We start from the raw sequence: 22,084 nt of genomic DNA on the forward strand, positions 1-22,084 counted from the left end.
GCCTGGTTAGTCAGATCGGGCTCCTGAAATAGAAGGGCACTCTTGATAAATTGGGTGGTCCCATTTGGATCTTCACTTTTTAAATATCCATTTTTCTTTGGAGTCCCCAGCAATGTTGTTAGAAACTGACGATGCAACATGACACTTACATTATAGACTTTAAAATTAAATATTTCAAACTGAGGCTCAGCCTCCCAAGGTACTGACAGAGTTGCAGCCCCATAGGTTTGAGCTTTACTTGAGATGCAGTGAAATTCTGATATCTGGGTATTATTATTGGCCTGTGCTCAAGGTGACCTTGAGTTTAGCACCTCTCCGTGTCCGGTTTGCAGGGCTGCCTGGTGAGAGGAAAGCTCTCACATAGACCCATTTCTTGTTCTCCATCTGGTTGACATCTGGGATGGAAATGTCAGCCAGGAAGAACAAAACATCTTCTGGCCAGGAATGACACAAATCCTACCCCAAACTGACTGATGCAACTGGTGTTATGTATGCTGAGATGAAAATGCTCTGCACGAGAGCAAACGAATACAAAGATTGCCATCTGCCGGCCTTGCAGACTACGTTACCTAATCACAAACTGGTGGGATTCATAGAGCCATCGCAGCGTGCTGCAACTGTTTTCTCAATGATGCAGCTGCTGATGTGTAGGATTCAGTCAGTCACAGAAGTAGTTGTCCCCTTCTTTCTTGGGCTGAGTAGGACAAGGAGACTTTGCGAGCTCTAATCAATGAGTGGGGCCAACTTCCCTCTCTTGGAGCAGTATAACCCCACAGAGAAGTACTGCTGGCATCTCGTGATGCCGAGGTTCAGGATTGTCCCACAAAGTGCAGCTTGTTACCTCTCACAGGTCACACGCCTGCAGGGCTAAATGAATTCAGCCACAGCCATGAACTCATCAGGTGCAAGGACCAGGATTCTCATCCCACCTTTGCACCTCTGCACAACAGGACTTTATGCTAGCATGGGTCTGAACATTGAGCCGTGCCACCTCTTCTCCAGCATGCTTTCTTTTTCCTTCTCCCTTTCTTTGTCTGGGGAACTGCCAGCCCTCCTGATCAGAGGGGAAATTCTCTCCTGGCATTTGCTGCTCCTCTTTGTGGTGTGAAATAGATGTAAGCAGGATGCAGACTGGTGCTTATGCAACTTCTCTCTTTGCACAAACACTAGGACTTCAGTTCATGCAGAGCTCCCAGGTCTGATCTCTTTGACAACTATTTTGTCCAAATGCAATCACTTATGGCTTTGCACATGTGGAAGCAGATCAAGTAGGAATTGTTGTGCAATACAGTCAGCTTCTCCACCTACCAGGGAAGGCTCAGCTCTTCTCTGCATGGGTAGAGGAGCTTCAATGAGATTCTGCCAGAAAACAGAGCCCGCTGATTCAGAGGAGGTTTTGCCTCACATATTTGTGGGCCTCATTATCTAGCCTAAAATATTCTGGTTTATAAACTTTTTTTTCTTGCACCCTGTAATTTAAATCCAAGATTTTTTTTTTTTAAGACTTGTTTTGATTATAAAAATTGAAGGGGTAGGAGTGGAGGAGGATCCTGTTTAAAAACCAGGCTCAGCTACAGTTTAGCAACAGAAGAGCTTTCCAAAACAGGGCTGTGCTCAGTGATTACGTGTCAGAATGCTTTGTGGATGAATATAAAAATGACTAGTTACATGGCTGCATGTACATTTTTCTTCTAACATTTATTACTCGCTAATGGAGAAGATTAAAATTCTCCTATGGTTTTAAGTCAAAGGATCCCTTAAACATATCCTGAAGTTTCATCTCCCTGGTGATTGTATGGCTTTACGGAAAGAAGGGCAGGGAAAGCAAGGCAAGGCACCAAAATACAACAAGAATTTAGTGTTCCTGTCCCTTTGCTTCAGGTCAGACTGAAGACAGTTCAAGCCTGAAAGTGACAGCTGGAGATATTATCATTTACAGATAATGCACCACTCTTTTTTTGTCAGGTTGTTTATGCTCACTTGCAGGCACTCATGGCTCTTTTCTTTTTTTATTTGCTATGAGGAACATTACAGAATTTCATCTCTAGGGAATTCACTCCTTTTCCTTTATGCAAGCGGTATCAGGCACTCCTGTGTCTAGCTCAGTGACAGCCTGTGGCTCTCCTTCACCTCCCCTGGGCTGAACCAGATCTTCTCTACCAGGTACTTTTGGATTCTTTCCTTGGTGGGTGGCAGAGGATGGGGGTACACGTTGCAGTGGACGTTGTGACTATCAAGTGAGCAAGGGCTTCACAGGGGCCTGTAGGTGGGGTCATAAAAATCGGGGAAAGGAGTACAAGTCATTGGAAGCCCAGGGCTCTTAATTTCTGTCCTTGAACTGGGATTGTGCACTACTGTCTACTACCATCCATGTCCAGCCATGCAGGAGAAAAAGATGGACCTTTTGAAGATGTAAAGTGAAAACCTTGGAGAAGTACTCTGAGAGACAGAGAGGAAATGGATAAGGATCTGCTTAAACTCAAATATTTAGAAAATGGGTCAAAAGTTGTGAAAATCATTTAGAGCAGGATGGGCATCCATAGCCTCCTTTAAGAGGTTCATTTGCTGTGAGAAGGCCCTGGATATGCAGTTTGACTAGCAAATACAGTTCTTTCTGCTTCCTTGCATAATTTTATTTTCCTTCTGTGGCTGTGGAGGGGCAAAATCTCACCTGGGAGAAGGGCTGAATTGCTAATTTGCTTAATCTCATCATTCCACAAGTGTACAGAGACATAAATCCAGTGATCTTCCTGCACTACTTCTGGAAGCAGAACTATGTGCAGAATGATGTAGGCAGCTAGTTCTTAAACCATAATTCATGAAATTATGTCAAGTGGTCAGCAGCTGGCAATACAACAATGCTGACTATTCTGGTGCTTTCAACTGAAAACATATGAAGAGGGTGCAAAGTGGTGTGAGAAGTCCTTAGGCATGACATTGGTCCAAAGGATTTGGGAAATATATTTTGTAGGTTTTTTAGGTCAGTGACCTAAACTCAGCTCAGGTCAGAACCAAACCCAAATTGGTGTCATGTGGATGTTTTCCACAAAGCCAAAGACTAAAAATGCAGTTGAATCTTAAATTGGTTTCACTAGGGAAAAACAAAATAAAGCAAAGAATAAGAAAGCATCCTGGTCCCTGATATCCTGTCTCTGATATGGTATGTACATATCCATCTTTTTCCTGTTTGGTAATACTGGTATTAATTTTTAATAAAAAATTAGAAACAAGCTGGGTTTCTGAGGTTGCTGAGCCTACTTTACAAGCAATAAATTCACATAAACAAAATAGGTGCAGAAGGGATTAGGATATACAGCAGAGGTAGGGAGTGGTCTCTGCCATGCGCAATCAATGTCAGTATTTTCATTCAGGATTAATTGCATTTTAGGAGTGGAAGAACTTATGCACATAAATTCCACAGCTCAATTTCGCACTGCAGGGTGAGAGACATTTTTCACAGTTATTGACAAAGGACATTCCAGCAACTAGTGAGATCTGGATTTCATTATATATTTTAGGCTGCAGTGCAAAGTAGTATCTGCCAGAAAAAAAAAATGTGGTTGAAGCATGTTTTATTAATATATTGCTGCTGTTCTTGGATTATACTCCTGTAGGGGCTCACATCTGAAATGATACATCTGATAGGGTATATATTAGAGAGCATTTCAAGGTTCATTTTTTGGATCTGATTCTCTTACAATATACAGAGACGGGATAAATTCCTAGTTTTAAGCATTCAGAGGCAAACTGTCGCTGCCCGTCTCCTGTAGATCATTGTTGCAGACCTTTATTTTAGTGCCCATGAACTAGAAGCACCAATATTACTATAGTGTAATCAGTTCTTACCATTGAGTTTGGTACCTCTGTATGTAATGAGTGAGTAGAGAGTGACTTCCTAGTCCAGACAGCTTCTTTCTAAATCTGCAGGATAAGCCAGTCCAATGTTGTCAACATTTCGTTGCAGCAAATGGGCTGAGTCACAGGAGAAGCAGTGGCATGAGGCCTGTGCTGCTAAGCAGAAAGCAAACCTGGAAGACCAAAAGAAGTGCATTTACTTCCCTGTTGTCTCACCCCAGAGAGCTGTATTAATGGTAAAAGTTCCCTGACAATTCATAATCTCCCAAACGAGCAAAACAAAAAAGAGGAAAATCTGTATAACAGATTCCTTTAGAAAAATACGCAATTAAGACTGATATTTCTTTTGCTGGTTTTGCTTTCTTATCTCCATGTTAAAGACAGGCTTGTATATAAGCCACATGTGTTCCTGATATACGAACCCAGCTGCCTTGAAATCAAGGGCAAAGTTCATGTCTTCAGTGAAGACTCCTGGGTTTTGCCCATATTTATAGGATATGATTAAGCTGAAAACTTAAGGGGATCACAGCCGTCCAAAAACTAGAGAGGAAGGAGAAAGGAATGAGAAGGCAAATATGTTGTGAAAGAGATCCCAGGTGAAATAATTGGTCCAAATTTTCATGTCTGGATGTTGTTAGTTTTTCCATAATTACTATAGCAAGCTCCTGCTTCCACTGAGGGGAAGTGACCTGGGATTCTTCCAGTAGCAATGGAAATTTTAACACACAAATGACCAGAACTGTTAAAGTTGCTTTACACATACGTGTCAGCACTGGCAGAATCAAGATATAGCAGACATCATACAGCTAAGTACAAATTTTTGTGTGTGTGCACTCAAAATGGAAAGCAAGGGACTGAAAACCACTATCTACCAAGAAGAGATTGTTTTAAGTGTCAACGTAAAATGTACAGTGATGTAGGCATGGGTGAAACATGATTTAGGTGTCTTAGAGAGTCATACCATTGGGTTAAGAAAGTCTCATTTACACTGATAATCACCTATAGCTATTACAGTATCTGGTGCAACATGCCTACTGCTGTTGGAAATGCCACTGTATTTGGGCCTCTAGTTCTCTTCAGTGTCCTTTCTACAGAGGCAGCTAATATTAAATGGTTACAAGATGTTGGTGCTTATAAAGTAGCTAACTTGCTTCAGCTCCCATAGTGCATGATTTTCTGATCCCCAGAAACAGGAAGTCACGTATCTGTGTTCTCCAAAACTGTTTGGGATCTGTCACATCTCTGCAGGATACAAAGCAGATGACCAGGTATCAAGTTCATTTAGTTCCTTTTCCACAGGCTCTATTCTCTGTTTTCTCATTTGTGTTACTGTTATTAGAGTTGCCATTCCTCCCAGAGGAAAAAAATAGACAAAAAAAAACCACACACACACACACAAAAACAAACCAAAAAAACAAAACCAGAGAAAGTAGCCAAATCCTATTATGGACTAACAACATTGCAATTTATCAAAAACTACCTACTGAAATGCACTAGTTTCACACCTCTACCATTGCCTCCCCTCTTGAAAACTGTCTACAAATATCTGTTGTTAATAGTTGTCTGACACTAAACTGTGACTGACATGCCAATAGTATTTACCCTTAATCTCACCCTTGGAAATATACTAGTATATCTGATATAAGCTTATTCTTGTTGACTGCTAAGAATTAGTTAAAGGAGTAGAGCTTGATGATTTCGTCCGTGGTAGCTATTTGTAGCCTGGCTGGGGCCAGGATGCTATTGTACCTGCAATCAAGAACCTGGAACATCAAGAGAAGCTCTTCCTCAGGGTAATCTCTGCTGAAGACAGTAGGTGGATATAAACAGATGGATGCAAGAGCTCAAGGAACAATGATATAATGGAGGCAGGAGTGCCAGGCCACTGTGTTAGCACACTGTTGGCCAAAGTTACATCAATTGGCTCATTGGCAGTGGTGTGGGGATATCTTAGTAAAGGAGAGGCTTTAGGGAGCTTTTAAAGAACAATATGAAGGAGAAGAATGGGTATTTTTTTCCCCAAATAAAAGTGGCAAAATGTGATTTTGCTTATCAGCAACAAGAAGCAAAGGAAACCCAGTACAGAACTGACTCTCCATTACTTAGTTCATTTAAGGCAAGATCTCAAGTTTATGTGTTAGAAAAATAGCTCTTTATTGCTGTACTGGTAGCCAAAAATGTCTAACATCTGTATGACTAGCATCTGCATGCCATCATGCACAGCAGAGAGCGGGCTATAAAATGACAAGAAGTTTTGGTAATGGAAAGATCAACAGCAGACTGGAACACCAACCAGAACTATTTATAGAGGGGGAGATTTAAGTCTCTTTGAGAAGAACGCAGGAGTGATTGAGAGACTGAGAGACTGACTGATGAGGAGAGAGTGAAAGAAGTAGATACATTAAGCCTGGGCAAATGACAAGCCAAAGTGAGCTGTGATATAAAGAACCAGAGAGCAGATTTTTTACAGGGAAGGCTAGGGCGATAAGATCACTGGACAAAGGCAAGTCTAGGGTGAGACATATGAGGCCAAGGGAAATGATGTATTAAAACTTTGCAAGTGACTTCCCAAGGGCAATGGCAAGAGCTCACAGTGCTCGAGTCACTTAAATCTGGGCTGGGCAGAGCACCGGAGAACATCTTGTGGGCAGGGCAATAAGTCCTGGAGGGCCCTATCAGCCTTTTGCACCTGCACTATCTGGTTTGGGCATTCCAGTCCTGGAGCATACTGGATACATACACACATCCCGTGCAGAAAGAAGTAAAATAGGAAGCTCCCACCCCAGTTTAACATGCTTCGCGACCCTACGTAAAGGTGAGACCTTTGGAGCCTCCAGTGCTGCTTCCCCAGTATGTTAGAAGACCACCTTCTGATTTTAGAACGGGTACAGCTCTAGGGGAGAGAGCTGATCCGGCTCACACATCATCGCCAGACTTGTTAGCTGAACTGCAAAGGCCCAGCCGAATTGTCCTCACCTCTCAGCTCTGCCAATCCTAACGCTGCTGGTGTGGCTACACAGCCATAACTGAAGGCAGACTGGAAGGCGAGTGGCAGCAGGGTTATAATTCAGAGCTGAACACAGCTGAGAGCACTGGTCTGGGTAAAGTGGGAGATGGGATAACTGGCTTGATTCCCAGAGCTCCCAGCGGGGTGGCAAGCTAACTCTCAGCTTTTATTTTGTTTTTAACTGCTAAAGTCTGATGAGCCGATCTCAAATATTAATAGCCATAACACCTCCCCGTATCATTTTTAGAAACATACTCTGATGCTCAGCTACACCACAGGCTTTAAGGGAAGACAGTGAGCCAGTCATCTGCTTGAAGCTGGAAGTGTGCCCGACAGATCTCTTAAGTCAGGGCCGCATTCAGTACGGAAACAGCCCCAACTTTGCCACTGCCCCTGGTTTCAGCGGATTAGCCAGGTATGAATGAGGCTCTCACTACACCTGCGAGAGCAGTGTGTAGGGGCTGCTGTAGAGGAAGAAAACTGGTGTTTTCTGTGTTCATGTCTGTCGGTTGTGTAGCCTGTCTCTTCAGAGCACTGCTCTTCGAGCATCTCTGGATGGGAATGTGGATGCATAAGCAGGTTCTCCGACAGCAGCCTATAGCAAGCTTCACACCCTTGTGATTTGCCACTAAGCTATACCATAACTGTTTTGCACCGCCATCTAGTGACACGTATGGATGCCTCAAACCCACTCAAACTCTTGCTTTTATCTGATTTATTGCAGTGAATTGAACAGGCAATGGTTTTGCAAGAAAAATAAATGTTTACATTTAAAAACAGTGACAAATGAATGGGGCATTTGATCTATAGGATGTGAGCTGTTTTCTTATTCTAAATGAAGAATAAAAACATCTACTGAAGCAATAACTTGTTCCCAGGCAGTGTTGAAGTTTGGCTGGCACTCACAGTCCCACCCCAGCTTCAGGTCTTGGCGTGAGGCCTCATGATACACAAATGTCCCTCTGCATTTAATATCAGTAAAAAAAACCAGCTCCATTTATGTTTCATGAAAAATAGCCTCCAAATAAACATAATATGTAAATTGTATCTGTGCTCTTCCTTTTGAGCAAAACAAAAATATCTTTCCCTTAATCAGAGGCCTACTAAAACTGAAGTCTTGCTGAGAAGTTACTGATGTGTTCACCATTTGATGAGCCTGCTGCATAGTAAGCTTCCAAGTTTTGTAAGTCTGTGAGGAATGATAGGGGAAAAGAGTGATACAGAATCCAGAAAAGCCAATAACCTCCTTCTATAATTCTTAGCTGTCTAAAAAGGCACAAATCATTTTTTCCCCACACTTTTCTAACTTTAATATTTTGGAAAATGTTGAATTATTGCTGGATTTTTTTTTTTTTTTTACTTTGGAACCGACAATTCTTTCTCTACTTAAAGATTAATGAAAACCTTATGTTTGAAAAATGTAATAATGCTGAGGAATGGTGAAGCCCTTATTATTCTGCAGCAAGCTTGGTACTTAATTAACACCCTTTCTAATGACTGTTCTTACTGTGGTTCCCCACGTGCCATCCTTGGACAGGTCATAACAAGAAGTTACTTTGCCATCTACTGTATTCTTCCCATCCTTTCCCTTTTGAAGGGTTCTGGCTGTTTCACGGTGACACTGTGGTGTGTTTTTTTTTTTTTTTTGCATTGAACAGAACATTTTGGACTGATCCCTTAATCTGAAACAGACGTCTCTTCCCTCATCCCCCTCGCTAGCTGACGCTACAGCCAGAGGAGGACAGAGCCATTAAGGGGCTCAGCCCAGGGGAGCTCTCCCTCAACCCTGCTATGAGCTGGGTGCCCCTAGAAGGCAGCCTCTAGTTTCAACAGAAGCTCGGAGGGTGTGATGCAGGGGTGACAAGAAGCCCTATTTGTGCGGCAAGCCCATATTACTTGCAAAATCTCAACCACAACTCCAGTTCTGTAGAAAGTAAGTTCCCTTTCTGTTTTTCCAGGAAGCAAGTGTAATAACACGCTATCTAGCAGGTCAGAAATACATGTGACTAGGCCTTGCTAAGTGTTTTTCTTGGCATTAGTGGGACAATGCAGAACAATGCCATACTGCCTTCATTTAGTACATTCACTGACCCATCTCAGGCCAGTGTTTTTATGGGGATCTGTGCAGACCCATATAAATACAAGCCTCAGTCCCTGTCGCGCCATTCACAAAGGGGCTGTTGTGGCAATGCTATTTTTTTTCTGTTTCACACATTGTGGCCTATCTTAGAGGATAACGTTGTCTATTTCTATTATTTCCTATTTGAGATCCTAGAACTGAAAGCTGACATTTAGCAGTATCCAGACCTCTGCTATCAGTAGCTTCAAGGCATTTTTGAAATACGTGCCTCATGACAGCCTTTATGGTAGCCCCAGTTTGCAGACACAGAGACAAAAAAGTGCAGGAAATTTCAGTGGTTTGATATGTCACTCTTTTGGTAACAGTCACCAGCAGTGTCAGCTCCCCTTCCCTTTCTGTCTGCACAGGACACGGACTCGGAGCTGTTGTTCTTGAAAGTGGATGCATCTCTTGACAGCTCTTCTAGTTAATAAGCAATGGACTATGCAGAGGTGGGAGAAACTATGTGAAGAAACATCTGGATGTTCCTGCAGTCTTGTGTATTACCTTGGAGAGCTTCCTAAGCATACAGCACAAGATCTGTCACTTCAAATGTAAAATGCATAGCTATAACGTCCTGTTAAAAGCAGCCAGTCTTAGAACACTGCATATTTTGAACCCTGGAATGTATGATTCATTTTTTAAAATCTTTTTTTTTTTTTCTGTTGCTGCTACTAGTGGGCCTCTCATCACCTCATCTGTGTATTTCTGCCTTTCCTGTCCTTAGCCACAAAAAATAGGATTCTCATTCATGCCATTTTTCCATCCCATAGAATGCACAGCCTTAGCTGTGGGTTTGTCTGCTGAATGTATAACAAAAGTCAACTCACAAGTATCCTGCTCCCATTTCCTGAGCATGGTGCATGGATTGTAGTGACTGCAGCCCTGGTGTCAGGAAAGGTTTTTGGAGTTTAGCAAACCTGGCAAGCAGCTGTGCACAGAACCGGAAAACCAAAAAGAATGAAGATCCAAGATCACATTAGGAAAGCGGTTGGGAGGGCAGAGGACAAGCTTCAAAGCTAGCAGGCAGTTTCTAGGCAAAGTGGTCTCAAAGAGCAGTTCACAGCAGAATGAAGGATACAAATTACAATCCACCATTAAACCTTCCCTTCTCAGCACCTTCCCTTCTACCTTGGCCATTTTCCTCTTCCTCTGGTTCTAAATGTAGCTGTACATGCCCCACTGTTTTAAGTCTCCACACATGCCATTGTTCCTGAATGCATTGACCATTCTCCCTTTCTTCCATGAGTCTTGACCCCCTTCTTTTTTTTTTCTCTCTCTCTCAGTCCCCCTCCTGAGGCTGGGAGATTGGAATTTAAATTTGCTTGTGAGTGACTGCACTGCTGGTTCGACCTTTTTAAGGAGAAAATGCCCAATGTCCTGATTTTAAATCAGAAAAATAAATAGCTTCTTTGTTTGAAGAGATGGTGGATGTAAACAGCTCTTTTTTGGGGTGTGTTTGTACATGACTGGTTAGTAAATTAATTTTCTCTTCCATTCAGTTCCACCTCTGCAATGACCACATCTTAAATCACTGCCTGCAGTATCCATTGTCACCTCCCTTCCACCATATCTAAGATGGTAATGACAGTCCCAGATGTGAGAAGCCTGAGCCTCCAAGTCAAGAGTTTTAGTCTCAGCTGTTGGCAAATTGGATGTTCTGGTGAGTAAGAGAAGGAGTGTGTTGGAAAGCTGACTTAAGTGAATGACTTCAGAAGGAGCTCACATTTATTTGGACTGGGTCTGCAAACTGCAGAAATGCTTTGGGTATGTTTTCCTCATTCATTTATTGTACCTGAAATGTGTTATCAAAGATGTTTGTGTCCAATCAGGCTGGGAACCTAGTACTTCTGGGAAATCCAGGCCCTTTGTGATGGCTTCTCTAATTAGCTATCCAAAGTTGCTAGTAATTCATTACATTCTGCCTTACATAAAACCCTGTCCTGCTTCTTGAGTCAAGTGCAGGCTCCCAAAAATCATATCAGAGAGACAGGATCATATTAGTGGTAAAAGTGCCTGTATCATGTCATACTTTGGAGTCTGCATAAATGCTTATGGAGATTATTATATAGCTCAGGAGTACAATTAGAGTCTGAGGTGAGAACAAGGGCTTTGCACTGCACTATGTGAATTCCAAATGTAAGCAGAGGCCCTGCACCAGCAGCTTTCATCCTGATCTCAAATGTCACAGATATCATCCTACAGAGCAGGCAGGGCATGCTACATTGCAGGTGTCCTCTGTACATCAACAGCTTGCTACATTTTCCTGTGAAATACCTTGGTTTCTGCCCAGCCAGATGTGTAAACACTTTCACCCAGGGGATGTCAGGATATATGTAAAATATTGGGGTGGGTGTTGGCAATGTCTACAGAGCTCTGTGACCACAGACAATTTGAGAGGATTTGTTTTCTTCCCCAAAACCAGAACTGGAAGAAGGAATGTACAGTTACATTATGTTACAATATGCAGCCCTGGTGGCCACAGATAGCTCTTCAGTTCTAATTAAAGGCAGGATGGTTTGAGGAACATGTGGTTCCAGCTTAATATTCTGTGACAGCCCAAAACTAACTCTAACAAAAATGCTGTGAAATATCAACATGAGCAGAACTCTTCAGGGTAGGAAACAAAACCATAGTAGCTGCTTGTACACAGTTCATGCACTGGTTCGAGCTGAAGGAAGCAGGACAGAGATTGACTGAGTGTGCATGGACCAGTATGTACAGTGCTGAAAGCAATATATAAATAGAAAGTAAGACACACCACTTAGATACTTACAGTAGGTTTGTTTTGGGGGAAATTCAGCCCTTTTTATCTCTGATAGAATAGATGCTCCAGGAAGAAAGAGAACCAGCCTGGCACTGAAGCTAAGGAAGCCTGGTTCCCTGGGAGTGTAGTCTAGGGTTTAGATTACTTTCTGTCGGAAGGGTGAGGTCTGTCCAAGGAACCTAGGCTAAAAAGCAGATTACATGTCCGGAATGTGGGCTAGTGACTGATGTTGAAGAGGTAATTTAAACAGAGATAAAGACTTTCCTTGTACACACTCTGCTGAGCGTGACTACCAGCCATCTTACTGCCATCAACGCAGTTGTCAGAATTAACCACCACTGGCATCCCAGTCATTTTGCATATCCAGGCACAAACAGTGGGATCCCAAAAACTCATAAACCTAGGATTAGCAAGTAATGAGATCTCATACTGATGAGTCACAGTAACCCCCTTCTGAATGATATTGTTAAAAACAGGGAATGATGTAGATAAGAAACCCCTAGGACAAGACACATTGTTATTTAGAGGTGATGTGCATGAGTATTGCTCACCATTGGGAAGTAGGGCAGTGCTATGGAGGTGTCTGAAATATGACAGCAGAACCCAAGGGAAGGGAAAACAATTGCCATGGGCCCTGCCACCACACTAGTTCAGTATGAGGACAAAGTACAGGAGATAGGTGATGGAAAGTTGAAGTGAAATCACAAGTAGAAACATACAGTCTCACAAGTATCAAAGAAGGAAACTGAAAGCCTGCAAGGGATAGCCTTACACCTCTTGAAACTTACAGGGTTCAACAGCAGCCTACAGGCAGTGAGGAAAACTGAGGGCCTGCACTGAGTCAACAACGGCATAATTTGTTAATGATGTTGGAAGATAGCTACTTGATTTACCAGGACTAAAAAAGTGAACCCCCTCTGTGGTGTTTTAATTGTGTTCAGACTGTCCTCATCAGCCTGTTGGCAGAGGCCAGTGAGCACACATACCTACAGCCATCAGCCACCTCCAGTGCTCTTCCTGTGACAGTTGAACTGGGCACTGGATGAATTCCCAAGCATTTATCAGACTTAGCATTTATAAAGAGCTTGCAAGAGGCAAACAGCAGGGCTAGAGAAATGCCAGTAAGTGATAATCCAAGAAGATTCAATAGCTTCTCTTTTGAGCAACAGTTGGAGAGCTCCTCCCCTTTGGAAAAGCCACTAAGGATACATATTCACAGCCCAAATCTCCTGATCTGGGGACAGTATAAATTACTATCTTGTGTGATGCAAGTGAGAATGAGCAAGAAGAGAATAGTTTCTCATTTGCTTTGTGTGCTGTTCAGCTGACTTGTCTAGCTGAAATAACTCAGACATATCTGAGAACCTCTTTCATTTCACTTGTTTTTCAGGACAGGTGTGAGCTGTGGAGGAAATGGAACCATCTGTGAAATCATGACATTTGATAGATCCAGCCTTCCTCTTGGTTTACTACCTGGGTAAAAAGTTTGTTTATATGAAATGCTGGATTGCTTTGTGAACTACTTCAGCAGGCCAAGCCAAGCTGGTCTTCCAGCACCACGAATTTATGTCCTTACAGTGGCTTCCTGCCAGCATCCTCTCTATTGAACTGTATTTACATTAGCACTGTAAAACATTACTTCATTCAAGTGTCTGAAGTGAAGCACTCACTCCTTCCATGCACTTAGTTCCTGATTGTTGCCAGCTGGTGAGAAGTTAGCAGACTGCTTTTCCCAGCTGGGCCCTGCCATTCCTCCTATAATGAGAATTAAAGATAGTGGATCACTGAGATTATTTAAGCTTTAGTTGCCCTTAGGTGGGGGTAAGTGCAAAATATTAGATACTTCCTTCAGCTTAGGTTGAAAGAGGAATCCTTCTGTTAGCTTCAGCAGACATTGCCTTAGGTATCAGTTCTTGATGTCCTTGAGTCTACATAGTGGTAAGTGATCTGGATGATGGTTCACTGTCTTTCAGGTTGTTTGTTTTGTTTTGTTTTTCCCTTCTTTTTCCCTGTAACTTTCTAAGTGCTTTATAAAGTGGAAGTATTTTCATTTTAGGGAAGGCAAAAATGGTGGAAGAGAAGGGTAGGTAATATTGTTGAGCCTGACATAGATTCCTCTCCTGAATCAGTGGGATGGTCTCAAGGTCTCTCACTGACCGAACTATGACAATTTCTATGGAAATGAAAGATTAAAAGAGGCTTGACTCTCCCTTGTGTGCACAGGTTGTGTTACTTCTGGATAAAAGCTTCCAAAATGGAGTTAAAATCATATGTTTTCTATATGTTCTAAACAGACTTTCTGAAGCACAATCTTTGTTCTCTCTATTTCAAGAGGAGTTCTGCGGGAGGATTTTCATCCTTGAATTTCACTGAATACACTTACATTACTCTCCTTGTCCTGTGTCACACTATACTCCCCAAAAGCACAGGGACTCTGCTAGCTTACAAGAATGGGGGGGGAATGGTTTCATGACTAAAAATGGATGAATGGTACCAGCTGATCCAGTTGATGAAGGGAATGTGTATTTTGACTTGGATGTAAGAATGAAGTAAATAATCCTGCCTGGAAATTTGAAAAACACTTTGCTTTTAATGCTAAGAAACATGTGACTCCTAATTTAAGGAGAATAATTGTTAAATAGCTTGGAAATATGATTTCTCATACAAGTGCTCCGTTTCTGGAACACTTAATTTTCTCAGTGTTAACTTGCAGAGTGGGGCACTGAAAAACTTTTCCCACAATAATCCTTTTCTGGTTTAAAACACAAATCAGGATTTTAGGAGGCTGTCTTTCACTTTCTGGCTTAGTTCCCCTCCCTTTGAAAAGGGGAATTGCACTTGTCATACAAAATCAGGATTGTGTGAAATTTCTTAAGGCCCTTGGATTCAAGGTTTGAAGGAAATTACTGAGAGATAGTAGTACTTATATTACTGTTTCAATATAGTTCATTCCTCAGTCCTGATTTGCTAGTTTTCAGTCTGAGGAAATGGCACACAGGGAATAAGGAAATGTTTTCATGGCTTTTTGGGAGGCGGACAGAGGAGGCATGTTGAGGGGCTGTAAGGGCAGTCAGCAGTAAAAATGACTGGTACTCCCTTATATATTAAGGTGGGCAACTTAAAAAAAAAAAAAAAAAAAGCACTTGGGAGGGTTAGTTGGTTTTTGTTTGCCTGTTTTAAGTGGAATCAATGCATTTTTTGTCATCTTAAATTTGCTATATGGGTGTTCATACCTTCATGGGAAGAAACCATTTTTACATTCCAAACCCAATGGAATCCTACTGACTAGGACAAAAACAGCCTCTCCTGGAGGTGAAGCCAGCCTCTGCCTCCCAGGCATACAAGCAGCTGCTATTCTTTCCTATACAAACAGTTTAAGTGCTGCAAGCCTGATTAAGGGTGAGTCTGCCTCACTGAAGCAGGTCTCTTTCTGAACAGACAGTGCAGGTGACACCAGTGGAGATGCATTTAACTTTGCCTGGGAACTTGGCCTTATTTCTGATGATGAATATATTGAGTTCTGTCTTACAGGGTCATGGCTGGTCAGCAATGAGGGAACATTAAAGACTCTGGAAGTGCATTTTGGCTCTGTCAAAGAATGTGAGCACACTTACTTCTGTTTATTTACTTCCCTCTTTCATTCCCCTCTCGCCTGTGGTGTAGATTAGAAGTAAAACTCTCCAGAGAGTGGATTCCTCATTAAGATTCCTGATACCTCCTGGTATGCAGAGGCTGGGATTACCACATGAAGGGCATCCTGCTATTTTTGCCTCTGGTCCAGTCCCTTTGAAGGGACCCTGCAACACTTCACAATCATGCAGATTTATGAGCACTGAGTAGCCTGCCAGAGCCTTTCTGACATATTCCTGTAAACTAATTATGGGAAACTGCCCCAGGCCCCTGTCATTAAAAGTACATTCTTAGCATTTCATGAACAAAGCTTAGTTTCCTCCTTCTGTTCCTATAGGATATGATCTATTTCCTGACAGATGTTTATCCTGAAACATGAAGTGATTGTTTATGAGGAAAGTAAGTGAATAAAAGTATACCGTGTCACCTAGGATGAGTCACAATGTGAATCCTGAATCCCCAGTGTGGTCTGAATTTCTCCAGTGCCTGGGAAGATTGCTTTTTAAGATTTAGGTTTCTTTAAATCTGTCTTGATTGGCAACTGGGCACTTCAAGTTCTGTAGCTGGTCATCAAGCCTTCATTTTCAGTGTTGCCTTAGCATAGCTTTTGACCAAAAGCTATTACCCACCTGCTGTCTATTTGAGCACTTTAATGAAATGAGTTGATCCCTCCAACTGCTTGTGCCTTGCTGGCTCTTAAACACTACAACATGAAGTGCCAAGAAAAACAGACATATAGAATAAACAAGAATGGCTGTTGGCAGGAGCAGAGCACTGGCTCATGTAGGCAGAAAAACACAACATCTTTTGGCTGACAATCACGTGTGATCCCAGGCCCCTGGAGAGCTGAGTGGCCTGCATCAGCTGTATGTGCCTGAAGCAGACTGAGAGGTGATGGTTACAGATGTAGATGCTCTCTCTACATGAGCATCATAAATAATGCCCTTGTTGCCTTGCTAGGCAAGGATCACAGGGAGATCAAATTCAATTCATAGTCATACAAATCATGCCTGGGGAGCCAGATTGGGACACCTTCTGGCTCAGACAGGTGATCAGGTTATCACCATTTACCTGTTTATCTCAGGCTAGCTGAGCTGCCATAACTGTGTGCTTCAGGCTGCCTGACCTGTTAATTACTGTATTCTACTTAAAACCTCAGTGAAATGCCTAACATGTGTCAGCTCATTAACCTGAGCTGTCACTTAGACTTGTGTTTGGTCAGTGTAGGAATCTCAGCTTCTTGCTGCTGTTGCTTATGGATGGTATCAGCTGGAACTTAATTCCTGATAGGACCTGAACTGTATGTATAGACATATACATTACACTTAAGTGTCATGTGTATGTGCACAGTGGTCACAAAGATACTGATTTCATTAACAGATCTTAAAAATCATAGGCTGATGTTCTTGCCAAGGCTTTCAGTTGTGTGTAGGTCAAACACCAGATGATCTGCAAAGCACAAGACTTTGAACTGACCCCTGCAATTATATGGCTGTCTTCCTGCTACAAGTTTTTGAGCTGTCAAGTAAAATGCAGTGAGGAAAATAATATGCAGAGGGATATTCATATTTTCCATCTGTAAATTATTAAAACCTACACTTCCAGAAGAGGAGACTTACCTATTTCCTTATAATATTATTACTTAAGCTCTGATTTCAGGGTGTTCTTTTCTTGTTCCTAGATGTTGTTTGTTTTTTTGTTTTGTTCATATGTTACATGGAATATAGAATAATAATGGCAGCTGGGCCACAATAGGATGTTTACCATTCAGTCTTCTGTTGCACAGATTTTTTTCTTGGAAATGTCTAAAATTCTCCCACAGGGTGAGACCAAAGCAGGAGGAGAACCTGAAGCACACCTTCCTTTCCCCGACACCCACAGGAGAAGCAGTGAGAAGGAGTCTTCTATGGGGTGAAGAGTTGAGGGGACAGAAGGCCTCTTATAAATGCTGCTGGAGATAGAAGAAATAGTAAGAAAAGGGGAATTGAGACAGGGTGAAGGAATATTTGGGGAAGTGCTGATGGATGTCGAGGCAAACTGATGGGGGCTTAGAAAATAACCACAGGCCCCTCCTCCCTGTATCTTGTCACATGAAGAGGTGTGCTGTAGGGTAGAGCCCCAGCACAGCCTTTAATGCTGGTGGTGGTTATCTGATTTCCATTAGCTGAAGCTCTGATTTTTGACTTGATTGTCTTCTACTCGCTCTTGGTATTAGTGAGAATTCTTAAAGAAAGAGGGGAGCAGATAACTGGGCTGAGCCCACAGGGTTGCTGGAGGAGCAGCACAGCATAATTCCTGGTCTGAAATGGGTGAGGCAGTAATTGGGGTGTACAGGGTGGGGATTGATGTGGTCAAGTAAAGAATTGGCAGAATTAATTGCATGTGCACGTGGCTACTCTGCCTATTTTTTCTTTTCTCAGTAGTGTAGTTTGGCTCTGAGCCTATTCCAGGCAATTCTAGCTTTCCCCTTCATTATTTCCCATAGTAAAGGTTGAATAAAATCAAATGATAAATAAACTGTGGCCTCAAACTTTTCTTTGGGACTTGCAGGAAAAGCAGTTAGTGTTTTTTGACTGTTCTCCCCCCCTCGATTTCTCATAGTTTTCCAACTTGTTCTGAGAAAAATTCTCAGGCTTTGCTCCTTAGAGCTGATGCTGATAAATGGCCTCAGCAAGAGACCCAGTGAATTCCAGTTCCCATAGGGACACACAGCTCTGTCTCAGTCCACTGTGATGATATTATTTTTTTGGAAGGGGGAAAATGAGGGAGGGCAATAGGCTGCTTCCTCAGCTGGGGTTCTCTACTTTGAGACAGAGTGCTAAGCGAATTCAGCTCAGAGCTGCTGGAAATACTCAAGAAAAAAGTTAGGTGATTTTGATGGTCCATGGATTAGCTAATAATGTGCCATTGGGGCTCCTTTCTGTAAGAAGGCTTTGGGGTTCACCACACTCTAAACCCATCACCTGCAAATAGACATAAACCAAGCTGGGCTTACACTAGACAAGGCTGAAAAGCTGTGCAAGGAGCATACTTGATGGCCCTGAAAGGTGGCACAGCAGGTTGTTTTCTTTTCCCCAAGAAGACGTGGGATATAACAGTACTGCCTTCTGCTTCAGAACCAGCAGAGCGGACGCCAGCTTGAGGGGCTCTTCTACCACGCTCCTTAGAACAGGATGGGCATACTGTTCTTGCTATAGGCTTGCTTCACAGGGTGTGTGTCTGTGGTATATTGTCATGCTTTTTTTATCAGCATCCAGTGAAGGCATTCTAGTGCCACTAAACCTAAGGCTTATGAGCCACAGGCTCCTCGACTCTGCTCCAGCTTTCCCACTGATATGACCCCATTCCAGAGACAGGGAGGACCTGTATTAGTAGTTGAATTCGTTGTGAAAGCACAAGTTTATGAAATGGTCACCGCTGCAGCCTTTTCCATCCACCTCCACTTCAGAAGAAACCAAGGTAGAAACAATATATTTAGTCTCACCTAATCCATCTCTGGCAATATGGCATAACTCCTACTGCTCCTGATATTTAATTTTATGTATTTCTTAAACTGAAACAATATTCTCTCTTCTTTGTAAGTCTACTCCATACTGTAACATACCTCTGGATGCACTGCCCTGTCAGCAAGATGTAGACAAATGTTAAAGAGTCACTGCTGGAGTGGCAAGAATAAGAGGCTTAGAAAACATGACCTGTGAGTAAAGGCTGAGAAAATCAGTTTTGTTTAGTCTGGAAAACGAGAATATGGCAGGAGCAGGGGCGGGAAATATGATAGTTTTCAGAACTGTCTGAGGGTGTTACAGACAGGACAGTGATCAATTCTATGGGTCAGGGTGGGGTAAAGCAATAAATTGGCTGAAGTTCAGCAAAGGAGACTTGTATTAGGCCTTAAAGAAAAGGGGGGTGGGGAAATCAAATTCCAGCTGCCAGGACTGTTGAGTGTTGGCAACTTAGGGCCTGTGGAATTATTGCTAGAGGGAGGCTCATAAAAATGGACTGCAGGGGTGAAAACTGGAGAAAACGGATTCTAAAACTTCACTGCGTTTCCAGTCACACTTTTGTGTATCATCATCAACACAAATTCCATGCTTAGTCTTGACCATTTTCATCTAAATGCAGTCAGTTGTATTTTCATCTACTTTTATTTTCCCTTTCTTGCTGCATTTAGGTGTTTTTCCGTATTGTACTCTTAATCCATTTCATATTGCCAGATGAAAATACTGGGTGGTTGTCAACTCCAAGGGCCCGGTTTCTATATTGCGTCCAATTTGAACATGGTGGTTTTTGTCTCTGTACATCCAGGGGAGTAGCTCTGTTTTTGTACGGTATCTAGCTAACCAAGATTCTTGTCTGGCACTGGGACCCTGAACAATGCTACAAGACAAATAATACATTTAATTAGTTATCCTCACTCTTCCACAACAAACTCACTCCTGTCTGTGGCTGCACTTGAGCAAGACTGGGGTGTTTGATGTGTTGAGCTCAATGAAATATGGCTTCTAGTGCTTTGCAGGATGCCTGTAATAGGGAAGGTACAATGTGAAGGGGCTGTGGCTGACTGACTAATGCTGCATGAAGAACACATATGTTGTGTTATAAGTACTTGCCAGAGAGCAGCAGGTCAGCAGTAGGATCTCACTTTGACAGAAAACACTGTGATATGCTAGTTCAAAGGTGCAAAAATGAGCATGTAACTAGCCTGTCATGAAATGATTTGACTGAAGATACATATTACAACCAGGCCTTATGTGTTAGCTGCCCCGTGAGGCAGGACCTGTATAGACTATGTGAGGTCAGACCCCAGCCCTGGAGGAAACAGTTTAGAGGCAAAAGGAGGAGGATTGTGTGTCCTGCTTAATGTTAGTGTCCTTGAGCAAGACCTAGTTGTCCTGTGCTTGACTTGCCAGAGGCATTACTGTTCCTAATGAGGAAGAAAGGGCTGAGTCCCTCCTCCGTCCGTATAGGAGCACATACTGCTCCCGTGTTAACATCCAGATTTACAGCCCACATGTCATCATTCAGCACAGCAGAAAACACAGCCAAGGTTTCCCGTGGGGAAGCTGGCAGCCCTCAGGAACATCCCCAGGAGCTCCTCACTCCATGCCTGCAGATGGGCAGCCAGCCCGTGGCCCCCTTAACAGCCCCATGCTTCTCAGCCTCGGGGCTCTGACCCCCTGGGCATTGACCCTGCTGCGGCTGCAACCCCTTGCAGGAGTGCTGCAGCCTGACAGGCACTGGGACTTGCTCTTTAAAGGGGCTGAGCTCTTAAAACACCTCCATGCCCCACAGCCAATATCCTCCAGCTGGAGCAATTCAGAAATTTAGGCTTGTCTTTGAAGGTTGAGTTGTGACAGTTTAAAAGGCCACTGAGATTCCCAGATGGGGCATGCTCTGGTGGTGTTTCAAGCCTGCTACAGCCATATTGTGCTATCCATGGGAGGTTGTGGGCATATCCAGCTCTGCCAGCTGTCCCACAGCCCTCTGTGCAGTAAGGGGCATGGGGGAAAGAGGTCCACACAGAACCTGGGCTTTGTCTCCAGTCTGGGATAGAGTTAGTACAGACCTTCATCTCACTCTATTCTGCCAGAACTAGTGGCAGAAGATGTGAAGCAGATGAGGACAACATGCCGAGCTTTACCTCATCGTATCTGGGCATTGTTTGGAGGCAATGGAGAACTGGGACCACTGCCCTCCAAAGAAAAGCCTGCAGAAGAGTATCTTGCACCTGGTGATGGTGCTCCACTTGGCTCAAGCTGCCCCTGCCCAAGTTGTGCCTTTTTTTTTTGTGAGAACAAGGGTTATCAAGGAGCGTTTCACTTTGAGGCTCTTCTGTAGAAAGTGTGGGGCACTTGTGTTCTGGTAATTAAGTTCTTTTTAAAGCATTTCAGCTTGGACATATGGCCTCCTTTCTCTCCCCATTTTATAGCCTCTCCTAGAGGTGTAAGCACTTCTGTGGTGCTGCTTCTTCCACTTGTGGTTTGCCTCCCACACTCAAGTCCTTACAGCTGCCATACAAGTATGCTCTTTTTGAGGCTTTTCTCTTTGCGAGGTGTTGAGAAGAAATTGGGATTTAAATTATCCTGTAGGGTGTTGATGACACTTTCCCTTGCTGTGTTTTAGACCATGCTGGCTTGAGCTATCTTGTATCTATCCAAAGTTATTGCAGACAAGACAAGCTTTGATCTCTCCAAAAGTGCAGAAGTGGATGTCTGCCCATAATGTGATGTCTCTCCTATTATTGCTGAGCCTGGAACACAATAACATCTTATAGAGGGCTTTGGAGTTTAGATTACAGCCCATTTATTTATTTTGTTGGAGCACTGTCCCATAAGGAAAATCCTGTGCTGGGTTGAAAGAGCCAGACAATGGAGCAGCCGTCACATTTAGATGTTGCTTTTGAAACAATACCCTAATGCTACATCACTTTGCTCTGCTGGGTTCTGCTCCTACTCATCAATGGCAAAAATCACAAGATCAGATTTAGTAAAAAGGCTTTAGTGATGTTTAATGAAAAGCATGCTGAAAATGAAAACACTGGCTCAATAGTGCTGAAAAAGCTGAACAAGTAGCTCTCTGGTTCCTAGGTTTCTTCATGAGCAGTGGATGTAAGCATTACCTCACACTCTGGAGGGAGGCAGGCAACAGATTACTTTTTTCTCACAAAAGTCTGAGACAAACAATGTTACGCTTAAAGTAAATAATA

The 22,084-nt window shown here is 42.9% G+C and overlaps 1 long non-coding RNA gene across 5 annotated transcripts in view; it reads left to right on the plus strand.

Annotated features, from left to right (window-relative positions):
- Positions 1–1,752: 1,752 nt before the first annotated feature.
- The window catches only part of LOC118244898 (uncharacterized), a 127,267-nt gene continuing 106,935 nt past the window's right edge, over positions 1,753–22,084 (plus strand). For 3 of the 5 annotated variants that reach the window (XR_004777693.2, XR_007707949.1, XR_004777691.2), the window contains exons 1-3: positions 8,848–9,433; positions 10,484–10,644; positions 13,139–13,232. This is a non-coding gene — a long non-coding RNA (uncharacterized LOC118244898). Of the gene's footprint in view, positions 2,164–8,847; positions 9,434–10,483; positions 10,645–13,138; positions 13,233–22,084 lie in introns of those variants that run through there. The other 2 variants (XR_004777692.2, XR_007707948.1) reach the window with 2 other exon arrangements.

This window comes from Cygnus atratus, chromosome 1 (assembly GCF_013377495.2).
Source record: "Cygnus atratus isolate AKBS03 ecotype Queensland, Australia chromosome 1, CAtr_DNAZoo_HiC_assembly, whole genome shotgun sequence".
NCBI classification, from domain to species: Eukaryota; Metazoa; Chordata; class Aves; order Anseriformes; family Anatidae; genus Cygnus; species Cygnus atratus.